Below are 18,804 nucleotides of genomic sequence, written 5' to 3' on the forward strand. Positions count from 1 at the left end.
CTTTGAATGCGACATTGTTGTTGGTGCAGACAGACTGTCTGAGTATTTTAAGAATCTGCTGATCTATTGGAATTTTCCTATACAAACATCTCTACATTTACAGGGAATATTCCAGGATAAAAGAAAATACCCAATGAAAATATCCAGTGAAACTGTTGAAGGGATTTTTGCTCAGTTCTCTGGGTGAAAATACCGTGTTGATGCCCAAGGTGAAATGAGAATGGCCAGACTGCATTGAGCTGATGCTAAGGCAACAGCAACTCAAATAAAACATTCATTAGAGCCAAGGTGTGAAGAACATCATCTCTGAATGCACAAAAATATGTTGGTTACAGAAGTGGAAGACCCCACCAAGTGCTGTTCCTCTCAACTAAAAACAGAAAACTGGCTCTATGATTCAGAGGCTCACCAAAATTAGACAAAAGAAGATTAGATGTCTGGTCCCATTTCTACTGTGACATTTAGACATAGGCAAAATGAAAGCATGATTCCATCTGGCCTTGTATGAACTGATCAGGCTGCTGCACAGGCTACCTGAGTACTGTCCATGTCTTTATGACCATATCTTGGTGGCTGCTTCCAGCAGGATAACATTCCATGTCCCAAAGCTCACATCAACTGGTTTCTTGAACGTGACAATCAGTTTATTATACTCAAATAGCCTCCACAGTCACCACCTGTCAATCTAATGTGGAACTAATGAAGTGTTTTCACCGCTCTCATTCCATTTAGTGATCCTTGCTCACTCCTGAACCCTAACCACCTTGTTGCCTGTCCACAAAGCATTTCAGAAATTCCTCAATCTGACAACACACAAACAACCAAATTTATTACAGTTGCATTTATTCTGTATTTAATATTATTCATCTTTTTGATTACTGTTTGTGAGATCATTACTTTATATTTTTACACATTACTAGTATATTTCAAAATAGCATGTTGCAAAATTACAAATATGTGCCATGCTGATCATGCAGTTTTATGCCAGAAGCTGTGGTGTGTGTGCTGTTTCCAGACTGTGCAGGTCCACCAGTGCTATGCTGCCCTGGACAAAACTCCAGTTGTTTCAGGGGATGTTACTGTGATCAGATATGTCTGACATTTGGTGACTGCTGCCGTGACTACAGGTCAACCTGTACAGAATGTAAGTGCGAGTGAACATGCAAAATAGCAAGGTCTGCATTCACAAGTAAGAATTTGTGGATTCAGGGTTGAATATTTATAATGCAACTCTTTCTTCTCTGCTACAGTTCTGACCCAAGTACCAACAAGAAAACAAGCCACTGGAAACAACAATATAATATATACAGATACAAACATCACCACACCAGTGCTCAATGCAGCATCCACACTTAATGTCAGCACAGCCTCAGCATCCACAGTGCCAATATCTACAGCAACCAACCAGACAAGCAGTGATACATCTACACTAGCAATTAAGAAACCATCTTCAGTCATCTCCACTGCAACAGCGGGCACCACCACTACGCTAGCAGATATCGAAACAACCTCAGTCTTTGATTCTACACCAACCAGCCAAAAAAGCAGCACTACTGCATCTATTCCTTTAGATGACCTCATAACATCAGTCTCCACTGTTGCAGGTTGGTCATTGTTTGAATGACCCTACAGTATATCATGACAGAAGTTTTCATAACCATTGGTAGGACAAGCATGGGTGGAATTATTAACAGCAGTATATCAGTATATCAAGAAACATACTTTCCTACTATAGAATCCCAAATTGTCTCCAATTAAAGATATTTTAAAAGTTGGGTAGTTGTGGTAGCATTTCTTTTTTCTTTCTATTTTTTGTTGCTGTGGATCCATTAAAAAGAAAAAAACTGCCTATACTAGAAATTTCTAGTATAAGTAGTGGAAAAAACATTTAATTTAACATTTAATTCTTTATCTTTTACATAATTACTTTGATTTAATGTGAAAAGCCATCAAGGAAGTATTTATGACAATTCCACAATTTTGTTGTACATGTACAATGACAATAAAGAACTATTCGATTCTATCAGTAGGAAATGTTGTAAAACATGAAAATACAGGTAAAAGTCCACAATTTAAGTCCTCCCTCACATTTTCCAAGGGCATCCAGTGGGTTGGATTGGAATCCTTGCCAGGCCAATTCTGGCAGGTTTGACACACCTGCTTTAAATCATTAGATAGAGTCTTTTAAGAATACAGACTGTTAGACAGCTGTGCAAATCTGGATAACAGGGGTGTTGTATCTTTCCCAGGAAGTGGAAACACTGCTGGCATTTCCAACAAAAACACGGATTCCACAACTGACACAAGCTCAGACAAAGGTACAGTCAATGAAATGTCCATATATCTATTTTAACATTTATATACATCAAATATCTGCAGTACTTAAATAAGTGTATTTTTATTTGTATCTTGCTTTAAGATTTCCAAACAGTGACTTTTCATCTAAAAGCTTCACTTTCCTCCTCTGATCGGGATAACAAAGATGTGATCTTAGAGGCTTTATCCAGTGTAAGGAAAAACAATTTCTGAATACAAATCATACAGCCTCAGATGCGGCGTGCCTTTATAATCACTGATAATCTCCTCTCTCGCAGTTCCTGTCCAACATCCTTCTCCAGTTGAACTGTGAGCGCTGTGTCCTCAAGGTTCAACACGTCAAACCCACCTGAGAAATGGGATTTGCAGCAGTCACTGCAGGCAGGATACAGCACCAGCTATACTCTGACAATAAACTGCAAAATTCTCAACAACAAATTAATTTTTTGAAATTACATAAGATTCAAGATATCAGAGGCTTGAAAGTCGATGCTTCAAGGTTAATAGCATGGGCTTTTCAGTTTTATAATACTAACAGTCACATTTAACACCAGGTAGTTGAAACGTGTGAGATAGTGCATATCTCACTGCACATGCCATAACTTACAAATACAGTACCATACTATTAAATGTGAATCCCATTAGCTTGTGTGTTGTGTTTGAGATAATAAAAAGCCCCGATCCTGGCAACAGTAAAGATACTGTTTTTGTTACAGGAGGATGCCAAAGATAAACGTTAGCTGCTGTTTAAAAAAAAGATCCAAAGAGCTGGACAGCCTGACTGTATGCTAAAATTAATAGTTATCTAATAAATTAATCATGATCGTCAGAGAGGATTTGAATTACTATTTTTATTTTAATTCTTATCAATTTTGAAATGACTTTGTGGATATGGGATATGCCAAAAAAACCAAAAACAAACGTCTACTCAGAAAACAACCTGGCTGTGCTACAGACAGTCTTTCTGCTAAATGATTAAATCTGTGTCACCGTGTTGTCATTCATTTGTAGCTGTAATAGCATTCCCTACATGTGTACAGTCTGCAATCAGTCATGTATCTGTGCAATGTCCTCAGGTTTACAGCATGTCAAGGTAACTATACTTTGGCATTGCGCCAGAGTCTGTGTGTGTTAACCAGACTTATCAGTCAGGAATTGGTTTGCATCTGATCCTGATCCTTTGCAGACTCTCTTGGCAAGTAAAATATCTTTGAATTTAATATTTAAAAGCAGCATGACTCAGTACTGCACTGAAAAAAAGGGACTGGCCATCTCTTGGATTTATGTAAGCATCTTGCATGCATTTAACACAATTGCCTCATGTTTTAAAGTTAAATGTAACTATATAGTGTAAAAACTACATGATATGCTGAAAGGGTGTATTAAATTGTTCATATCATGTTCAGATGACGTAAGTCAATAAGATAGCAACGTTAAATCTCGTGAAACCACGCGTGATTTCATCTCGCGGGCTTTGGATCGTGGTTTAAAAAAGGCATCCATCTCAGTCAAGTCGAGCAGCCAACTCTACGTTTTTGGTATGTCTTGATTTTTTGAATTCATTTTTACCATAATTCAGCCAAATGTAGTTAAACGTCTAGAGTGTCGCCATGTAACATGCTAAAAAAGAGCCGTTAGCTTATTTGCTGTTTTATCTGTTGTCAAAGAATTGGCGCTTTTTCATTTGAATTTGTCTTTGGCACAAGAGCCGTAATATCACATTAAACCTAATTACGAGGCACTCATAACATAATTTGGTTTTCTGTGTGAATAGATTTGTCAACTGACTCTTCAGTTACATTGTGTATTTACTGCACCGTGGTGTTAGTGAGATTTTGGACATTGAACAGCTTGAGCTAATATCATCAGCGGCATTATGCTAGCTTACATCCCTACCCCTCCTGCCCTCACCTGCTGTCCTTTTGTTTTTGTTTTTTTTGCTGCACATTGAGAGATGACCTCTATTCTGCATTTCACCAGGAGTCAGCTGATGGATTGTGGGTTCAAGGTGTTATGGTAAGAAAGTATATTCTATTTTCGTTTCTGTAACTTAATTATAATAGGTTTTTTATAATTATTAGGTGCATGCATACTCACCCTATTAATACAACTGAGAGATCCAAAATCTGCCATAGGTTTAACTTATACCTGTATGTATTGCCAGAAAGGTGATTACTGGACTCGCATTAATGCACACTTGAACTGAAATGAGGTCGTAACTTGTGGGTTGTTGGGTTGCAAATCAGAAACAAACATCTTTGGATTTTTTTTAATCCCATAAGATCTGGAAACACAGTTTTTATTCAACAAAACATTACTGATTAACCAAGCACAGTGCCTGCTGTTATTTCAAAATAATTTTATGTCATTTCAGATAAAATGCAGCATTCCAGTGCATCCCAACCATGCCTTTACAGTCAAGGTTTCTGACGGAGCTGAGTTTTTCTCTGACAGTCTGCTGAAAGTGTTTGCAAAGTGATCGGGGGAACAGGGCACAAAGCTAAAGGATGTAGCTGCCATAATGACAGTAAGAACTTTAAAATTCTTTAACTACAAAGTGTATATGTATTGCATTAGGTCAGTAAAAGATTTTTATGCTACATCCATTGAAACAGTCAACTATTACCTGTGAGTAATGATTCCACTAAAAGGATGCCATAATTTTCGTCATGCATTTACTGGCCCACTGAGAAAAAATTCTTTTTTTAAAAATAAATGTTCTGGAAACTATATATCCATAAAGTTGATGTCAAACAGGAACTTTTGATATTGCTTTGTAGATGCTGGTGTTGCATGTTGACTGGTTTAAAAAGTCAAGAGTTTTTGTCTGGGATCATTTTCTTCTGTGCTACTGAAAAGTTCACAAATCTCTGTTTTCTTTGTTATAATAGTCAAGGATGACATTAATGCTCGGAGTCCCTCATCAAAGTGCTCCGCATCTGTGTGAAAGACAATTGCAACATCTTGGTGCAGGAGTTCATGGTGAGTGTTTTATGAGTAGATTGTGGCTTTGCAACATTTAAAAATGCATTTAGTTATCCACTTGATCCTCATTGGACTGGTTAGGACCAGTAGTCCTCTTTAATAATTTGAAGTTCACATGAGGCCTGGTAGTGAACTCGGCCGCCGGCCCTTGAGGCCCCATCCCCACCCCTGTATTAGGGGTCACATCAGTGTGAAAAAACTTTAAATTTGTCATTCTAATGAACAAAGGAAAATCCCACCAATATTTATATTAGCTTTTGTTTGAAAAAATGACCAACTGACCAACAGCTAACCAAATTGTGGGGCTGAAAGTCTAAATTCTAACATCTTCTGAGTGACATAACCTGGATTTCTGATGGGCCGGTGTCTTTCTAACAAAAACTAATGTAAAGCATTTGAAATTATTATGTTTTTCACCCTCTCTTAGAAACTCTGTTAGACCATGAATGGCAGCATGGCAGGCCACTCTTTGGCTATAGCTATTTACTATGTTGCTTGCATTGGTTTAAATTACTCTAACATTAGAACTGGTAGATTCAAAAGAGATGAGTTTAAAAAGGAATCTTAAAGAAATGTTTTGTGTTTAACCAGGACTTGACTGAGGCCACTGCACAGATTGAGAAAACCACAATGAACATCTGTCTCCAGAGGATGCGGCAGGCAATGACTTTTCTGATGTTGTTCTTCAAGATCTGGATAACGTGACCTTTGCAGTAGCCATGCTGTTTGGACCTTTTTTATTCCTTCAACATGAGTTACCCATCACAACTCTGCTACACTTTTGAGGTGATTCAATGGGTGGTAATGGAGTTGGATGCAACTCAGCTCTCAAGAAAAGCTCACAACTAAGACAAAACTGCTCCTGCAACGAAGCTCACTGTTATGCATGTGAGGTGACCAGCTCTAGGTGAGAGGACATTTAAATCTCACACTTGTTCTGCTGCATTTTTGAAGCTCAATTGAACAGATCGCAGGGTTCATTTTTATATACTCTGCAACTGCCATGAGGACGAGCCGTTTTTTGTTGTTGTTTGTTTTTCCTTTTGCTCTGTACAAGTTCTGTTTGTCTGTTTGGCAGCATTTTTAAATTTGTCTTTGTATTTTTTCTTTCTTTTACTAGTGAAGAGATGTAGCATGAACAGTTATGCAGTCTAAATATCCCATATGGGTCGTGTGAAATGGTATTTTCAGTTTCATTCAGTTGAAGTAAAGAACGTTGAATATTTCTAAGTGTGCTGTTTTGAACCAAGATGTCACAGTATGATCAGTGCTGTAATTTTTGACAGTCACTGTATCAATGTTATTTTTGCGTCTCTTGAATAAAGGTTTTGACCTGCAAGTGCTAATTTCTTTAGTTATTGGGGTAAAATGGGTAGTGTTAATAGGAAGGTGTTTGCCAATTCAGTAACCTAATTTAATGTTAATGGAAACTAACATTACCTCAAATTGTTTAGTCATAATTGTTGTTTAACTGAATCTTGACGTTAGAGGCCTTAAATAGAATGTTTTGTATTGTTCTTTCCCAACATTTTTCAAAAGAAACAGTCCAATTTCTTTGCTGTGATTGATTCCAGAGAACACGGAAGAACTGACATTATTTAACTGTTGATTTATATAGATTCAGTAGAGGAGTAATGTCAGTTTAATTCTTTACCTACTGTCAATGCAGTGAAATTAGACATTTTGTTTTGAAAGGTTACTGGTGGATGCCAGCAACCATCTTGGAAGAGAACAATACAATCTGTTATAAGGCCTCCATTTGAAAATTGTGTATTTGATACTAGAATATAATAGCAAAATGTAATTTGAAGATAACGTAGTATTTAAGTGACCAAGTAGTATTGGGTAAAAGTTATTGAATCGTGTTGGGATAACGTGAGAAAATTGTGAAGGATTAAAATATTCCAAGAGCTCAAATTACTTCATCAAAACATGTTTAAGTCACATTTTATCAACACAAATTGCACAAGTTTATTGAACATGAATAAATTGTGTTAATTTAACTCAATTGTTTAAGTTGCTGCCAAAGCAAAACATCTGTGTGCAACAAATGTCCACCATTGAATTAAGTAAATCCAACAACATATTTTTTTCAGTGTGGTACTGCCAAGTTTTGGTATTTTTCATAAATCTAAATGGCAAAGGAGCGCCATTAACCTGAAGACGTGGATAATGTGTATAGACTACAAGAAGTCAAATTAATAAATTATTTACTCACAGATGCCAACAGGCTCAATAAATTGATCCTCAAGGCACATTATGGGGAGCTGGACTCTCTTAAAGTGGTGTTGGAGAGGCAGGTTGGACAGTACAATGCTGGATATCTCCATGATGTGCTAAACAGTCACAGGAGCAATACTGAACTGCACAGGAAATCCTTTCTCCCTCGCCTACAATTCCTCCATCTAAAGCACAAGTACACAGTGCAATAGTAGCTCACCCTCTACAGAGAAAATAGCAAGTGAAATTTGGTGAGAGGGGCACCTTGTTGTGGAAAAAGGATTTTTTGAGATTTAGAGATAGAAAGTTAAAACCTGTGCAAAGTGGTCAATTACCATCAGACGAAATAATAACAGCTCCTTTAAAACCATCCTGTGGATACAATCTTTATGTGTTCAGTGGTAGGAAGCTCATTCCCCACAGTCATGTAGGCACCGGCCTGATAATGAAGACACATAGAGTAGGCCATGACCTTGAACACAGTTTATAACTAGTTTGTTTCTAAATCTTCACACTCTTGCTTGGTTCAGGAAAGTTACAGCTAGATATCAGTACGGTTAAATAAGGTGAAACACAAATATTCATTCACACACCTCAATGTCAACCATATTTAATTTTTTGCAATATAGTGGGATAGTTATAATTAGAGCTATTTTTTTAACTCCATAATTTGTTGTATTACTTACTGTCTAGGAGCAACTGTGACAATTTGATTACTTCTGGGATTAATGAAGTGCTCGGATTCTGATAGGTTAATCTAGCATTACTTCACTTCATGTTTTGTATGTATTCCAATTGCTGTGCATTATTATCAATCTTCTGTTTGCCTAATAGACTTGATTTGTTATGCTTGTGTAGTTTTCAATTATTAGATCAGTCTAAATATGCAGAAGTACAAAACTGTTGATATGAAAGTTGATATAACAGGAAACTGAGCTGTGAGGCTGCACACAGTTGCACATAGTCAATGTGATGAAAACATATTTACTATTTTTAAATGCAAGTGATGAAAAGTTTAGAAGCCAATTCTGTATTGATATCCAAGTTGCAGAAACAATTTAACTTTAATAATATAATAAAGCATGACCTGATGTTAATCTGGTAAAATGACATAAAGTATTTCTAAATTTTTAGGGCGTTATTCTTTTGTTAGGTTTTTAACCTTTTTCTATTAAAAAAAACTGAATATACTGTTTGAAAATAGTTACTTTTTTTGTTTGGTGTGCTATTATTTTTTTTATTACTTTCATTGAAAGTATACACAACACACTCCTTTAACAGAGAAATGACAGAAGGTGATGTGTATTATTTTACTGTTCTAGGAAGTCCACTATGGTAGCCATCAGATGCCACATACTCTTACCATAAGTAATGGTTTTGTTATGTTCCCATCTTCACCATTCTTTCCATCAGCAGCCATCAGCAACATTTCAGAATCCAGAGGTCCCCCTACTGATTGGCAACACAACCTCAGACTACCACTGTCCTATTCAATATCCATTGTGTATTTTGACATATATGATAAACAAATACAACCTTTCTAACCAAAAACAACCTTCCTAACTTCCATAGAAGTCAACACAAGAAGCAGTAATACTGAAACTACAACAACAAATGCCACAGCATCTTCAGCATATATTTACATATTAATGATCATGTCTGTCCTGTAACTTGATTCGTGTTACAGGAAAAATGATTCTATGTTTCTTTACCTTCTTTTAAATGTACAAAGATGCCTTTTGTCTGCCCTCTGCCTATGGTTAGATTAGTTTAGAATTATCTTTTTAGACTTTCTCAGCAAAGACATACTGTTTTGGGACATATTGTTTTAGATTGTTTTATCTCTCACAGCCTTCTCCCAGCTCTCTGCTGACGAGACTAGCGCCACATATGGAGTTGTTTATTTTATTTGTTTTGTATTTTCTTATCCTGTTCTCACTGTCTTTCCTATAAAAATTACCAAGCCACTGTGCATGGTGTGAGTTGTTCTTAGCAGCTCACCCGTGTACACGTTTGATAAAGAAAGTAACTTTGTCTCATTGTGTCTTTATTTCTCCTGGGTTTTTTTACAGAGTTTTCCCCCAACATTTCTTGGTCCTTCGAGCCGGAGCACCTCCATCGTGTCCCATCTCCGTGACCAGTCCACGTTGTTCGCCTGTCGACAGCCCACACACCAGGTGTGTGGAAAAAGACCAAGAGCGTTAAATTCGGGTCTTGGCCAACGTCTTAGAAAGCGACCCACGGTGGTGGGGCCCGATCGAGGTGGACCAGACCCGGCGACACCGACCAGGTAGATACAGACACACTGACACAATCTTGCGTAAAATCGTATTTTAAATTCAGGGAATTTAAAATAGCGAAAGTAGCTCGTCGAGACTGGAAGCTCCCCACTTCTGTGGGTTTAAAGTAGCTCGTCGGCTGGTAGCTTGGAGCTCGTCGACTGGAAGCTCCCCACTCTTGTGGGTTAGGTTTGGAGCTCTGGGTAGCTCCCCCAGCTGGGTCAAGGGAATAAGTAGCTCGTCTACAGAAAGACTGGCAGCTCCCCTTATGATAAGGGTTCCGATCGCGCGAATAAGTGTGAATGTGAATGTATGTGTGTGTGTATTGTTTTAATTAACGGAGCAAGCTGAATTTTCACGGTCCAATAAGAGACTGAGCTGCTCCTACTGTGTTTTTCTTTTACTGCTATTCACTGACGTGCTGGTGAGTTGAGAGAACGGTCGAGTTCCGTCTCGTAAAGTTCACACCGCTTTTGGAAATAGTCCGAAAGTAGAAGGGCGTGTGAGCAACCACTCTCGTCTCTAATACCAGCGAAGGTGATAGCAGCTGTATTGTGTATATATTACTTAAACAAAAATAAGTAAATACATAAATAAGATGGGTAATCAAGCAAGTGAAATTAAAACTCACTCCTGCTGACGAGCAGTGGTGAGAAAAGAAAAGTCCAGACGCCGGACAAAAACAGTGTCTGTAAACTGAGAGATTTAAGAAAACAAAATATAAACAGTCAGAAGAACAGAACTCAACTGCCAGTTTAGTAAAACCAGAAGACGAGACACTGTGCAGTTCCCACAACCCTTTTAGAAAGCCATCACTCATTCCTGCAGCCGCATGTGCAGCACCACCCATATCAGGAAGAACTTAATAATCCCTTATTAAGTGAAAACTAGAGATCAAAGTAGTTTGTAGTAGTTTAAAAGGGTTGAAAACAGACCCCACTGAGTAGATATAAATATAAAAAGTACGAAATAAAGATGAACAAAGGGAAAATTACAGTAGAAATTATCTTTAGAGTATTTGAAATTAATAATAGCAAGGATAACAACCTGTAAAGTGATATTATCAATGAAACACAGTTGGCATGATGACCATGCCCACAATGTATAAAATGAATATAAAGCAAATAATTCACACGAAAATATTTTAATAACATCAATAAAGTATATTAAGGCTGTGTCACTGTTCAGCCAAGGACAGTGTGTGAAAAGGTAACTGTCTCCACCCTGGGAAAAGGATGATTCTGCAGGTCATCTGAAGCCCTTGATGGATACAAAATAAAATATAAATAATATATTATAATAGAACTGCCTGGTCCGCCATGCAACAGAGGGAACAAATGTGACCGTAGATTGGATGAATTCTAAATTATCTGTTTGCTGAATAAGATGATCCTAACTAACAAATTGGCTCAGGAGTAGTATAGTGGTACACACTGATAAAATATTATAATATGCTATTGCTGTTATATAAGACAAAGAGGATAATATTAACAATGACAATATTAATATGAAGAGGCACCTTAATCGGTTATGATGTGAGGTGGATAATTGTTAAGCAGTAGTCTGCATCAAGCTTAAGGTTTGCTAAAACTCAGTGTAATGACATGTGAGATGAAGACAATACAGAGAATAACTAAACTAATGAAGTGCATAGAGGCACTTGACCAGCTTGAAACCTATCATTCTAGAATGACACATTGCTGAGATAGAGCACACCTATAATAACAACCAATAAGCAAAACCCTGTAGACAACAGCTAAAACTACAGGATTGAGAAGCTGAATTAAATATGTAGACACTGCTAAGCTGATGAGCATGTTCCACATTTTCTTTTCTTTTTATTTGTTTCTTTTAGAGCAGAAGCTGCTGTAACACACCCAAAGAAAGACTCTAGGTCTGACCAACCGTCTCAGTCGTGGGCAAAAAGATGACAGTCAATAAAATTCTAAAAGATAATTTATTGACAAAAAATATATCAAGAGATAAAAGATAAAACAGTCCAGTGTCCCACTTAAGAATTGTATAAAAACACACAGTCCCAAGGCCAGAGCCAGCTATGCCACACGGCCAAGTTGCACCCCACATGTTGCCTTTAACAGGGTTAGAAGTTGTCCTTGGAGACCCACCACCCTGCAAGCATATAGTCAGTGGTCACTCAAGCCTCTGGAACTCTGCTGCCTTTAGGCTGTGGCATATAATAGGCCCGGGACTGCACAGAGAGACAAAACAACACAGCAGTGTTTGTAGTGTGGGCTATATGTAGACCAGTGTATCAGTGCAATCAAGTACACCTGCCTCTAATTAGTCCAACCCCATTCCAGCCATTGGCTCACCAAAAATGTGACACACCCAAAACCACTCCCAACCCAGTGCAACTTCACACAATAATATGGAGCTGAATTAACACAGGCACATTAGTCTACCATGTTACAAGCTGCATGCTATTACAAGCCAACATATGCAGACTTCTGCCTTGTTCGGGTGGCAGCATTTTTCTTTTTCTTTTGTGTCCTGACACGTTTATGTTTTTTGGTTTTGTTTGATTATTTTGTTGGTTTTGGAAACGAATTTAAACAAACTTGTGACCATACTTGAGAATCACAGTGACACATAGTGATTAGGCATATGATTGAAAAATGCCTAGGTTTAGAGCTGTGAGCTATGAGCTGTGAGCAATGCAAAGTTAAATATACATATTTGTATAAATGGGAAACAACCCTAACTTGAAAGTTTGAAATGTGTGAGATCCATGCATTGTTTAAAGAACTAGAAATTATCTAAAACTGCCTTAAGTGAAAATGTAGAGTTGCATCTATTCTCCCAAACAAAAAAACAAAAAACAAAAAAAGGGAGAAGCATTCTGTAACTTAAAAATAAGGCTGACTGTTGACAACAGACTAAAACACTAATTCGCAGGTGGCTATCAGGAACAGAGAGGCGAGCAAAGTCACAAACACCAAGGCCGCAGACAGCCACGCAGAAACAGCAGATAACATAGAGACAACGCCTGCTAGAACCGTGGAGAGGAAGGTCACTTCACACGAGATTGTTGCGCATGTGAAATACACAAAGATAAACAAATAACCATTTATATAGACAGCCAGTATGTTTTCTCTGCTGTGCATCATTTTGCAAAAAATCTGGAAAACCAGAGGAATGATTACACCAACTGGCAAACCAGCATGCCAACCTCTTACAACGCCTACTGACTCTTTCATTACTACAGGCAACAATTTTGCTGACAGAGCAGCAAAATAGGCGGCACAACAGGCAAACATCACATTGATGGCAGTAAACACACATCAGATTCCACTGGATGTGTTGAAAAATGAACAAAAAGCAGCAAGCACAGCAGAGCAGGCAAAATGGCTAAAACACGGTGCAGTTCTGACAAACGACTTAATGATGTGTTATGGCAAGCCAGTGTTGCCAAAATTCCTCCACAAAATGGCGGCATTAGTGACTCATGGCTGTACGCATTTGTCAACGGGGGGACTGACCAGTATTGTCAACTCTCATTTCTACACTGTAAATTCTACACTGTAAATTTTGAAACCTCAGCAAAACAATTTGTCAGAACATGCATGACGTGTCAAAAATGTAATGCTCAGGGAAACCTGAGACCACACAATCCATATGGACTTTATTGAGCTAAATGAATGCCAAGGGTAAAAATACACCCTAGTGGTTATAGATGTATTCTCAAAGTGGCCAGAAATCTACCCAGTGAAAAAGGCAGATACAATTTCAGTAGCAAAATGTATGTCTAAGTTGTAGGAAAATAAAGAGATGATTGTAAATGACGAAGAATGTAATGATGTCTATCAAGTGTCTTGCAGATCACAGCCCGGTGACTGGGTTCTGATCAAAGTGCTCCAAAGGAAAAACTGGAGCTTGCAAAATAGCGGAACGACCATCTTGCATCCATCAGAGCCAGTAAGTGAAGCCATCTAAACACAGCTGACGGCAGGCTCGCCCACTTGTTGTGATCTCGCCCGGTGGAGGGGTCAGCTTTCCTGGCCGGGGGGTCTACTCGCGACAGGAGGGTGTGTCCCGTCGTCATGAGGTGGTGGCTCTTAACAACTGCAGCGGCCCTGACCATGGCCGGGCTCCTCACCTTTGCTTCCGTGAGGGACAACAAGTCACGTTATATGGAGAAAAGGCAGACACTGTATGACAAAGGAAAGTACACCAAGTTTCCCCATGGCTATGCCACTAATTTCTGGTGGCAGTTTATGAACACTACAGCTTACTTGAATAATAAAACTGACTGCTATGCAAATACATATACACTTTCTGCCCACCAAGGAACGAGAGGAAGTGTATGGACTGTTCACTCAACGAAACCTGTGCCAGTAATGCGACACTGATGAGCCTCAACTGTCGCTCCAACTACAGCTACCGAATGATACTACAAACAAAGACTCATTACCAGACAGGATGTGCACGGACGGCACCAAGCAGCAAAGGAACCAGAGTTTCGCATCTGAGGAGGAGTGAAATTCTTACAGAGCTTGATCCCCGGCATTGGAGTTGCCGAGGTGCGGGATCATGTGGAAATCAACCGATATGCTCTGCTACGACACATCAACTTAACTAAGGCCCTGGAACCGCCTTAGCAGGAGAACAGCAGGCCATCAGAACGATGGTGCTGCAGAACAGACTGACACTAGACCTGCTAACAGCATCACAAGGAGGAGTTTGCAAGCTGATCGGGGAAACATGTTGCACTTTTATCCCTGATGGATACGAAACTGGAGGAGACATTTATGAAACTTTGCAGAATTTGTCCATTCTGCAAAAATATGTCACTGACCACACATCTGGAGCAGCTACACCGCCATGTCTAAGAGTAATGATTTCAAAGATGATAACAACTACAATGACTGCTTATGTTGCCGTGCCTAAAGAAGAACAGCATCCCGTTGCAATTCTGTTAGAAGAGAACTTGTAATAACTGCTAATGAATGACGTGGTGATTAAAAATGACTTCTGCCTTTTTCAAGTGATCATGCACTGATTAACACATTAGTAGTTTATGCAGGTACAATATAAGGTTTTCACCCTTTTATTTTTTGAAGTTCTCATCCTTTATTTTTTGAAGTTTTCATTTTAAATATGAAGTTTTCATTATTTTACATATAAAGTTTTCAATTTAAGGTTTGCATCATTTTAAGTATAAGGTTTTCATCCTTGTATTTTTTGAGGTTTTCATTTTACATATGAAGTTTTCATCATTTTTAAATACAAAGTTTTCATTTTAGTTTTCACCCTTTTATTTTTTGTAGTTTTCGTTTTAAAATATAAGGTTTTTATCTTTTATTTTTTGTAGTTTTAGTTTTATTATTTTTTCTTGTTTATTCCACTTGTTATTTCATTTACTATGATTTTCATTTACTATGTTTTTCTTTCTATTATTTTCTTTTGTTTTATTCTTTAGACCAAATGACTGCCATTTCTGCTATGCTGACCATTTTGAAAAATTAAAAATTGTTTAAGATACTTAATAAATAACCTTCACAGACAATTGTTGTATACATTTAAAATAAGTTAAGACAGGAGGGAATGTTACAGGAAAAATGATTCTATGTTTCTTTACCTTCTTTTAAATGTACAAAGATGCCTTTTGTCTGCCCTCTGCCTATGGTTAGATTAGTTTAGAATTATCTTTTTAGACTTTCTCAGCAAAGACATACTGTTTTGGGACATATTGTTTTAGATTGTTTTATCTCTCACAGCCTTCTCCCAGCTCTCTGCTGACGAGACTAGCGCCACATATGGAGTTGTTTATTTTATTTGTTTTGTATTTTCTTATCCTGTTCTCACTGTCTTTCCTATAAAAATTACCAAGCCACTGTGCATGGTGTGAGTTGTTCTTAGCAGCTCACCCGTGTACACGTTTGATAAAGAAAGTAACTTTGTCTCATTGTGTCTTTATTTCTCCTGGGTTTTTTTACAGAGTTTTCCCCCAACAATTATTTTACTGTTCTAGGAAGTCCACTATGGTAGCCATCAGATGCCACATACTCTTACCATAAGTAATGGTTTTGTTATGTTCCCATCTTCACCATTCTTTCCATCAGCAGCCATCAGCAACATTTCAGAATCCAGAGGTCCCCCTACTGATTGGCAACACAACCTCAGACTACCACTGTCCTATTCAATATCCATTGTGTATTTTGACATATATGATAAACAAATACAACCTTTCTAACCAAAAACAACCTTCCTAACTTCCATAGAAGTCAACACAAGAAGCAGTAATACTGAAACTACAACAACAAATGCCACAGCATCTTCAGCATATATTTACATATTAATGATCATGTCTGTCCTGTAACTTGATTCGTTATTAACTTACAAGATTTGTCTTTACTGTCACTGTTGCCAGTCTTGTGTCTGAGACTATAAACTGGCTGGTATCCTAGAGAAACATTGAGACAAGAAAGGCTTACAGAAGAGGAAGTGTGTGTGCTTTGGGGATATTCCATCCATGCCGGTTGAGTTGTCAAGAAAGATGGGTTTGAAGATAACACATCAGGGGACTCCTACCTCCTGATTGACCCTTTAAGTTTGACCTTACCACTTAGGGCTTCACAAAAGGCCCTCCAAACCTGGGAGATGAATTGTGGGCCTTTTGTTGGATGGAATGCTGTAGAGCCTGAACACATGATTAGCTGGGATCTTAGCAGTGTCAGAAGAAGTGGGGAGTTGAAGATAATCTGTTCGTTTTTAGTGGGAGACCTGCTACAAAATCCAATGCTTAACCTGAGTAATATGATTTGAAATTGATAATGTTTATAAATGTCCTGTAGGAAGCTTGGGGCCACTTCTTGCATAGATTGAGCATGCTGAAACATGTTCTTGTTTTGTGTTCTTATCCAGATGTGGGCACCAAAAAAACTCTTTAGTAGAAAAATTGTTTGATGTACCCCAGGTTGAGGCAGTTGCACTGGTGGCAGTGTGGACCAGTACCAGGATGCTCAGTTGTTGTTGTTTTGTTTTGTTTTTTTCATTTTTCGAGCTGGTTTTCAACTTCTCATGAGAATGACAGAGGTTGACGGGAGGAAGGCAGGATGGCTTCAGGTTCAACTGGGTAAGTATCTCTGAAAAACTGATAAGAGAAAGCACCAGGCTATGGTGAGATTAAAGTGACCAAAATTTAACTGCTAGAGTTAGACACTAAGCATTCAGCAGAAAGGACTTAGATTGCAAATCAAAACATTACATTTGGAGCTGATGAGTAGATTGTCGGAATATCATGTATATAAACTAAAGAAACCAACAAGGAAATCTCTACTGTAATGTCACAAAACTACAAAATTTCACAACTAAAAATCAAACATTAAATAACAAAAATGAAAGTTCAAAACACTGGTAAAAGTGTACAAAATGTATCATTTAGGGAACTGTCTTTCTTGTGGAATTCCAACACTACCTGTGACAACTAAACAATTATCTAACCTGTCCTGTCTGGCAACTTTTGCAATCAGAATTATGATCTGAATGCAATTTTGTGCCAAACACATTTTGCCTTTCCAAGATCAGAACTCTAAGTTCTCTATAGTCTCCTTTTGTTCATTTGTTTGGTTTTTTGTTTATTTATTAATTTCTATTAGTGTTATTTCAGTTATTACAGTATATGTGTATTATCAAAATGTCTAAGCTGACAGACAGGGGAAAAAATGTATATGATGAGTATGACTGTGTGAAAACTAGAGTGTTATTTAAAAAGGGGTGGACAGATGTGACATGAGCACCCAACAGCTGGACAGCAGTACTGATTTTGTTTCTGAGGAAATTCATGAAGTGATTACTGGTTACGATTAAAGGAACACTTGGCAAACAGAGATCTGGCTGTTTGTCAGCCTGGTACAGGGCTGAAGAGAACCCTCGGGTTGTTCTTATTTTCTCCAATCAGTAATGAAGAGTTGGATGTTCTAAGAGAGCTTTTTTATGCAGCAAAAAACTATTTTATTCTTTTTTTCCAGGCTAAAGAAAGGCTAAATTAGTGAGGCCCCATTTCCTCTCCAGGTTATGGGTTACCTGTTATAGCATGAGCTTTTGAGAGTTATATCAGGGATTCAAGTACTTTTGATTTAAGGCTCTTTTTATCAGAGGAGCCACAGTATCCCGAGCCTTACCCAGTAAGGATGTACACTTAACAAGATAATTATCCTCTGTGGGAGTAGCATTTAGAATTTACCAAAAAACTGATTTATAATTTGTGTAAAATATAAATCCTAACTCTGATTTTACTTGGCCTTTAAAAACACAATTTGAAAACTGGTGAATAGTTTAAAGTCAACACTTTCCACCCGTGTCTGTCGTCTCTTGAGTCAACAAGGAAGTAAAAATGCCTCCTCTCTTGCGTAACGCAGTTTGCTCTAATTTGACACTGTGCCACTCTTGGCTACAGTCAACTCAACAGTCAGAGTCATGGACTGGTTTGCAATGTACTTCTCACTTCTGACAGCTTTGCTGCCTCTTCACAGCGGTGAGTAACATATTTAGTTTTTCATTTTAAATGAGCCATCATCCATGTTTTAATATCAACAAACCCAATACACATGGTGAATACAGGGAAAATCCACTTAATAATAATTAACTGAGGCACAAAACTGCATCACTTATTTACTTTTTTATTTACATAATGGGACAAAATTATACTTACAAAAAGCTATATAAATGCTTATGTTATATAAATGTATTATTGTATCTGTTATGCATTCAGTTTAATGTGTATCACTGAATGCTGAAACTTTACCCATCAGTCAGTTCCTGAAAGTCTTAAAATATATTGTTATTAAGATTACTGAGGTTTTTATTCAATTTAATCAAAATACAACAATAAATATCAGGTTGTGACTACTAATGATTAGCATACAAAACATTTTAACCACAGAAGCCTGCTGACTGTGGTAATGTAAGCTTAAAATGTGTCAAAAAGGCTTGTTAGGACTTGCTAGTCATGCTAATACTCAGTTTCGCTGTGTTAGGGAAG

General features: G+C 37.8%; 1 long non-coding RNA gene across 1 annotated transcript; it reads left to right on the forward strand.

Annotated features, from left to right (window-relative positions):
• The first annotated feature begins 3,732 nt into the window (after nt 1–3,732).
• LOC143413625 (uncharacterized) lies at nt 3,733–6,358 on the forward strand. The gene is made up of 4 exons (XR_013094242.1): nt 3,733–4,332; nt 4,691–4,843; nt 5,208–5,298; nt 5,893–6,358. It is a non-coding gene; the product is annotated as an uncharacterized LOC143413625 (long non-coding RNA).
• The last annotated feature ends 12,446 nt before the right edge of the window (nt 6,359–18,804 follow it).

The sequence above is a fragment of the Maylandia zebra genome, linkage group LG18 (assembly GCF_041146795.1).
Source record: "Maylandia zebra isolate NMK-2024a linkage group LG18, Mzebra_GT3a, whole genome shotgun sequence".
In the NCBI taxonomy this organism is placed as follows: Eukaryota; Metazoa; Chordata; class Actinopteri; order Cichliformes; family Cichlidae; genus Maylandia; species Maylandia zebra.